We start from the raw sequence: 7677 nt of genomic DNA, 5'->3' as shown, positions 1-7677 counted from the left end.
TAATGTCTCCGATATTAAAAAATCACCTTATCTTCATTCTGCCACGTCAGGAGGAGATGAGCCCACATTGCATTCTGACAGCCCTGTGTTTGCAGGTGTGTGAGAGAGCAACCGGCACAGAGAGAGGGAGAGCGAGAAAGAGGAGACAGGGAGAGAGAAAGAGAGAGAGAGAGAGAGAGAGAGATCCAGTTTGTATGAGAGAGTCCACTGTGTGTGAGAGAGAGACATTCTATGTGTGTGAGAGACCTAGTTTGAGTGTGTGTGTGTGTGTGTGTGTGAGAGAGAGAGAGGTCCGTTGTGTGCTTGTCTGAGAGAGCAAGGTATGCGTGGATGTGTGTGAGAGAGATCTAGTTGTTTGTGCATGAGAGAGACATAGGTTGTGAGTGTGTCTGTGTAAGAGCCAGATATGTGTGTGTTTGTGAAAGATCCATTATGAGAGTGTAAGAGAAAACCTGCATGTCTGTGTGTGCAAGAGAAAGAGATCTAGTGCATGTATGAGTGTGTGTGTGTGTGTGTGTGTGAGAGAGAGAGAGAGAGAGAGAAATTGAGTGGGAGAGAAATCCCGTTATGAACGTGTGTGGGGCTGGGGAGGAGGGGGGCTGTGTGGGTAGAGTGGGTGGGTGGAGATGGCGCCCCCCCAGCGCAGGATAGTGTGCAATAGTGCATGTGCTGGACTGGTAAGTGGCTCTGGAGTGCTAGTCTGTGTCCCTTCAAGCTGCCAAGGCAAGGTTGGGGTGATGGGAGGGTGGTGGCACCTCACTGTCTGGGAAGAGCTGGCTGCAGGAGCCAGAGGCCAGGGTCATGGCCAGCACTGCGGTCACCCTACCATTGCCTCCCTCCATCACAATGGTCGCTATGCAGCTGGACTCGTTTCCCCCATCATGACCCCTCTGTCGAGCTCTCTCACCGGGCAAACCCCTCGCCAGCTCCTGGGCCCACGTGCACATTGGCACTGGGCCAGGGAGAAGCGGAGCTTAGCTTCCTCCAGTTTGATTCACCCACATTCCCTGAGCGCTGACAGCATGGGGGGTGAGGGGCATGCTGCGCAGGGTGCTGGGTGTGGGGATCACAGCATCTGCCCTTGAGGAACTGCAGGTTGGCTGGCACCGGTGGACCTGGGCAGAGCATGGCATGGCAGCGGGAGAGAAACCTGAGCATCCCTAAGTCACCCAGCCAGCAGCAGATCTGGGACCAGAAACCCCGCCAGTGTGCTCTCACCTACCTTATTAACCCATCTCCCTCTGGCGGGGCCAGGCTGTGGGTCAACCCAGGGCAGAGGCCATGGAGGGGGAGTCAGCAGCTGGAAGGGGCGTCATTCATGAGGTGCCCACCTTAGGCTGCGCATGTGGCTCCCCTCCCATCCTGCCTCACACCGTGCTACAGGGGATCTACCTAGTACATCAGGGTCCCTGAAAGTCCAAGGGTCACCCAGCCTGTAAGTGGCCCGAGTGAGACATGAGCAGGGATTCCTACCTTCTTTACCCACAAGTGCCCTCTCGGCCAGACAGCAACCTGGGCAGGTGGTGGTAGGGTGTCTACGGAAGGCGACGGGGTGTCACTCAGAAGCTAATGTTCAGTGGTCGCCTAGAGTCCCACAGAATCTGGAATAGTCCCCGATGCAGAATTTTCAACTAGATCAGAGCTGAAGACGGGGTGAAAGCCCAGCCTTGGCTTCCACTGTACTGCAGAGCAGGGGCGGCTGTGCTTCACCCAGACCCCCTGCACACAGGCTGCTGAAATTCTCACAGGGCCATTCCTGCCCAGCCCAAGGTCATCTGCCCCCCGGGAAGGAAGGCAGCTTCTTACAGCCCGTGGGCCTGCCCTCCCAGCAGGGGCCAAGCAAGTGGGAGTGGAGGCGAGGCTGAAGGACAGAGCTCCTCTGGGTGGAAGCAGATTACCTGGTGAGGGGCCGGCTGGGCGGATGGCACCTTGGTGACAGGTCCATCAGGCGGTGTCTCTGAGGGATGTGTTCTGGGGCTGCTGGTGACAGGCCCCAGCCTCGGCTGGGGAGGGAGGGCTGCTGATACAGTGGAGACAGCCTGGCCCCGTGCCTGGAAAGAGGATCCCAGAGCACAGCTCAGCTTGTGTGCCTCCCTGGTGACCAGGAGGCAGGTTGGTGGGGACAGGGGGGCGGGGAGCAGGGGGAGCACAGCCACTCAGCCTCCCTGGGAATTACCCAGTTGCCAGCCCTGTCTGGCCACCTATTGAGCATGTACACTTCTCTTTAATCCCCTCACTTCCTCTCCTGGGTGTGTGTGTGGGGGGAGGGTCTCCCTGCCTGCAGGCCCCCCACCCCCATCCAGGGTCATCTTTCTAAAGCATTTGGATGATCGTGGGCTGACTCTGCCTCCTACAGTGACCCCCATGACCCCAAAAACAAAAACCCCAGAGTCTGGCTTCTGCTTCTGCTGCCTCCCACCCAGGGCCTTTGCACACAGTCCTCCTCAGCCTGCTGCCTCCCACCTCAGCCCCACGGGGTCTAACCTCTTTCCTCAGGAAGCATTCCCCGCACCCCTGAGCCCTGGGCTCCTCGCCCCATACCTGGCCCCACATCATTGTCACAGCTCAATGAGGGAGCACTGGCAGGGGCCAGGCCTGAGTGTACTCTACCCACAGCCTGGCCCAGCCCTGCTGGTTCCTCCACCCACCCCATCCCAGCCAGGAGGTACTTAGGGCCTCCCCCTAATAGAGCAGGAAACTAGAGGGATCAGGGGATCAGGGTAGAGGTGACATGCTCTGAGTCACCAGCAGGTTGGGACTCAGTCTGTGCTGGGAGGGCTCCGTCAGCCTGTATACCCGCCCTCCGGAGCGAGTGAACCCCAATAGGGGAGCTTAGCACACGGCCCCACCTCCTCTCCCCACTACCGCCCAGGGGCTGGGGGCTGGGGATGATGAAGTCTTCTCCGACAGAGGAAGCTAAAGATGTAAATGAGCCCGTGAAATCCCCGGTGACAGCCGTGACCAGTGTGGCTCCAGCCATTAAGCACGGAGCTTTAGCGGCCCCTGAAATACACCTGGGGCACTTGTCAGCAGCTCCTGCTCATCCTGTGTGCACTGCGGCCAAGTATATGCAGGCACGTGTGCACGTGCGTGTGCGCGCGCGCGCACACACACACACACACACACACAGGGTGGGGCAGAAGCCCTGGGGATGCTCCAGCAGCCCCATGGCTTATGGGGGGGCAGACATCCTCTGTAGCCCCCCTGGCAGCCCCCCTTTGGGGACTACACTTCCTATTTGCATAGCACTCACTGCTCTGAGAAGGCTTTGATGTGGGCCAGATGCTACTTCATCCCCGCCCCCTGTTCTGAGCACTGGCTCCCCAAACACATAGTGCTGGGCCCACAACTGCATCTGGTGGCCCCGTCTATCCCAAGGCCTCTTGTCCAGTTGAAAACCCTGGTATGGGCTGGCCTCTGAGCTCCACGGTAACAACAGTGGGCAAGGCCGCCTCCTCCCTGGGCCCAGGTGTCTGCATTGGTGTCCCCCAAAGCCCCCCAGAACACAGGACTGTATTCCTCACGTGGTCGAGGCTGAGCGCCCCAGTCAAGGTGCCGGCAGGGCCGCGAGCTCGCTGAGGCTCTCAGAGGGGAGTTCTCTCTGGCCTCTTCCAGCTCTGGTGGCCGCAGATGTCCCTTGGCTTGTGGTAGCACCACCCAACCTCTGCCTCCAGCTTCTCTCCTCATGTTTCCTGTGTCCCCTCTTTATAAGGGCGTCAGTCACCTGGATTAGGGCCACCCTCCCCCAGTATGGCCTCATGGCAATGAATTGTAGCCAAGACCCCATTTCCAAAGAAGGTCACATCCCCAAGCACTCGGGGTTAGGACTTGAACATAAACTTTGGCAGAGATACAGATCAACTCTGAGCTCTGCCCTCTTTCCTGACCAGTCCCTGTCCTGCCTCCAGCATGGGGTCCTGTGGATGAGGGGGCGGACAAGGGGGACACCAGAGCCGGCCAGGCATTTGGCCAAGGAGGACCTACTGGGGATGCTTCTTCTGTGTGCTGTCTCCCTGGTTCACACAGCACGCACACATGGGGCACACACATGCAAACACAGTAGGCACATACGGCACACACTGTACACACTCATAGCGCTCACAGTGGACACACATGGCGGCAGCCCTGGCACAGAGAGCAAACACACAGCACTCATATGGCACACACAAGGCACACGTGCAACACACAGCTGCATGCATGACACGCAGCAGGTACACATGCCACATACCTGGTACATGCACATAGCCAGAACACAGCACACAGCATGCACACACTTGACGCACAGCACACGCAGCGTACACATCTAACACACAGTACGCACAGGTGCACATACACGCATGCACACAGCAGGCACACATGGCACACAGCACATACATATGGAAAGCGCACATGACACAAAACAGGTACGCACAGCATATATCTGCCATGAACAGCACACACATGTGCACATACATGCACACACAGCAGGTACACAAATGGCACGCAGGATGCCCATGGTATACAGGTCACACTGAGTATTTGGGGAATGTGTTAATGTGAATCTTGTGAGCGAATTTTAGGAATCTCAAGAACATCCTGTGTCCCAGTCCTTGCTTACCTCTACAGCTATGGGTCTCACCCCCTCTACAAACTCTAAGCAATAACCAGGCTGAGATTTCAGTTTCCTGAACTCACTGAGCCCTTTGGGGTACATTCTTCCCCCCAGACCTGCCAAGTCCCCTAGTGAGCACCAACTCAAACCTTAGGTTCCCAACAGGCCTTTCCTGGCTCCCCAAGTCTGGGATAGGGCTCCTCTGGGCTGCTCAGCCTCCTGAACATCCCGCCATAGGGCATAGCACAGTGACATGTCGGCTGCAGTGTCTCTTCTCCTGGCTCCTGGAGCTAAAGGGCCAGGTGGTGTCCCTTGCTGGGCACAGCCAGGCCCCTTTGGCATTGACACAGTTTGCAGAATGAATGAAGGACTGAGAGCAGCTCAGGCTTGCAGGCACCAGCCAATGCTCCTGTGCCCTCCCCTGCCTCTCCTCCATGCCCACCCCTCAGGACACTAGCACCCACCCAGCTCTGCAGCTCCTTGGGGGGGGGGGCTGCACCTGGGACTGCTTCTGGCCTGCCCGCCCTCTGCCAGTTAGCTGGGCCACAAGCCCTCACAGCTGGGACCCTCTAAGTGCCCGGCACAGAGTCGGGTGGGACATAGGAGTCCCAAGGCCTCCAACCTTGTCTCCCAACATTGGTTCCAGCTCCTGGTACCCTGTCCAGGGGTCCTCTGTCTTAGGAACAGGAAGTGGGATGCCAGGGACTTTTCCTCGTTAGCCGGAAACTGTCCTTTCTCCTGTGGTGGTAGCTAGTGACAACCAAACCTGCAAGGCAGAGGTCAGACAGGTAGGGGACAGGTCTTGGTAAGAACAGGCAGGCCATGGGAAGGGGTGGGACTCCAGCCAAGCTGAGGGTGTGGCCTAGGCCCTCGCCTGGCATGGAAGAGGCGGCACGAGCCTGTAGCTAGAGGCGCTTGGCAAGGATGGGCTCCGGCAGGATCCAGACCTGGGGCTGGAGACACTGGGGATCGTGGGTGGGCTTCTGAGGACTTGTTGGAGCCCTGAGGGCATTTGATGCGCTGCTGAGTGCCCATGGAGCTCGTGCTACCAAGTGGAGGCCGACTCCGTGTGACTTTCATTATAGGGACAAGGGGGTTATTGAGCGGCAGGGTGCTAGGCACTGCTCATGTAAGAACTCATTGGAATCCCCAAGATGACCCTCCAGAGGAGACCCCTAAGTGTGAGGTCAATGGCCCCAGGTCACACGGACAGTGAGCTGCAGAGGGTCTGACCGGGACCTCTTCCCCCAGGGCCCTAGTCCAGGCTCCTTCTTCTCTCTGTGTCTTGTTGCTTCCCCACCAGACCTGTGGCCTTCTGCAACTGGTGGCTGACCCAGTGGCCTGCTCCGGGAGAGTCCCCAGATGGTGGCCATTTCCTGCTGGTTAGTTCTGGGGAGGGGCAGAGCTGGGGTAGGCCTCCCCAGGCTCCACGGCTCATTTCCAGGAGGGGCTTATTTGAGAGCGATGACCAGCCTGTGAGCGGACTTCAAAGGTAGTATTTGATGAGTTTTAGCAGTTTCAGCAAAACTCTAATTTGAATTTCAGGCGTTGGTGTGTGATTTCCTTGGTGACAGCTCCCAGGGATGCTCGGCTTGGCTCAGCTGTCATCTGGTGGGGCCTCTGCTGCCGCTGCCTGCCTTCCGCAGAGAGCCGGGCTGCACTGAAGCTCGGGAAGGAGAGGGTGTACAGAGACGGGCAGAGGGGAGGGGGAACGGCAGGGCGGGGGTGAGGAGAGACAGCAGCAGATAACACAGGGGAAGAAGGGGGCCACAGAGAGACCCTGAGGACAGAGCAGGAGGAACAGGGAGAGCAGGTGAGGGAGGGAAGGAGGGAGGGAGAGAGCGAAACCAACAGACAGAGACAAGTGGGCAGAACAGGAAGGAGAAGAGACGGAAGATGGGAAAGTGGGAGGGAGAGAGGGAGCGAGAAAGACGCTGTACTGCACCCCCCCCCCACCCAGCCCACCAGGGCCCAGACTCTGGTGAGGGCCTGGGCGCAGGGCTTGGGGGAAAGTTTGGCTGCCACTTCCACAGGCCCCCTCTTCACTTAGCCCTCATGATCCACTGTCCAGAATGAGGGGCCAAGCTCTTCTGCCCCCAACCCCGGAGTGCTGCCCCACACAGGGCCCAGCCACCTGCTGCCTGGGGAGTTTATTTCACAAACACACACACACACACACACACGCTCTCTCACACGCTCAAGCTCACCTACACTTATACACACGCACATACACTCACACACATTCTCACTCATATACACTCACATTCTCACTCCCCTATACTCTCTCACACACATATATACATGCTATCACACTCACACACATACACACAAACTCTCTCACACTCACACACACTCACTCACATCCTTACTCTCACACACACACACACACACACACACTCACATCATGCACACAATCACCCACTCCCATGACAGCTGAAAGGACTCAGGGAGCAAGGAAAGGCTCCTTGAAGCTCTCCAAGCCTCCACCTCTGGAAGCAGAGACAGGGTCCCACCGTCTCTGAGCGCCTGGGGAGGGCAAATAGCGTGGTGTGTGAGCCCAAAGCTAGTACAGGTGATGTTGGGCTGAATGGACACCCCCCAAAGAATGCCTCCCAATCTAAGACCTGTCTTCCCCATGATATCAAACTTTGGGGGTTCTGGAGGGAGGAAGCAAGACAGACACAGACAGAAAGAGATCAATGGAGAAACTGTCAGAAGTGGGTCTACGGGAGAGAGAAGACCAAGCAGGGTGGAAGGAGGTGCCCTTGTCCACTCCCTGCCCAAGACTCCACCAGCCTGGGCCTCTCAGTTCGATACTGGGGTGCTGACAGCCTCTGCAGGGCCACAGGAAGAGGCCCAGCTCTCCGGGACGGGCCTGAGTACAGGCTGGGGTCTTCAAGGCCTGCCCCGTCCATTACAGTAGCCTAGAGCCACACATGAAAATGGGTGGTCTGGAGCGAGACACAATGACTAAAAGTATCTTCATATTTCCATACCCATTTCAAGTACCTTCATATTTCCATATAGATTATGTTAAAATGAAAACAATTGGGGGACATTGGGTTAAATAAAAGGCATTATGAAAA

Source organism: Tenrec ecaudatus, chromosome 1 (genome assembly GCF_050624435.1).
Source record: "Tenrec ecaudatus isolate mTenEca1 chromosome 1, mTenEca1.hap1, whole genome shotgun sequence".
NCBI classification, from domain to species: domain Eukaryota; kingdom Metazoa; phylum Chordata; class Mammalia; order Afrosoricida; family Tenrecidae; genus Tenrec; species Tenrec ecaudatus.
Note: the sequence above shows the minus strand (reverse complement) of the source record.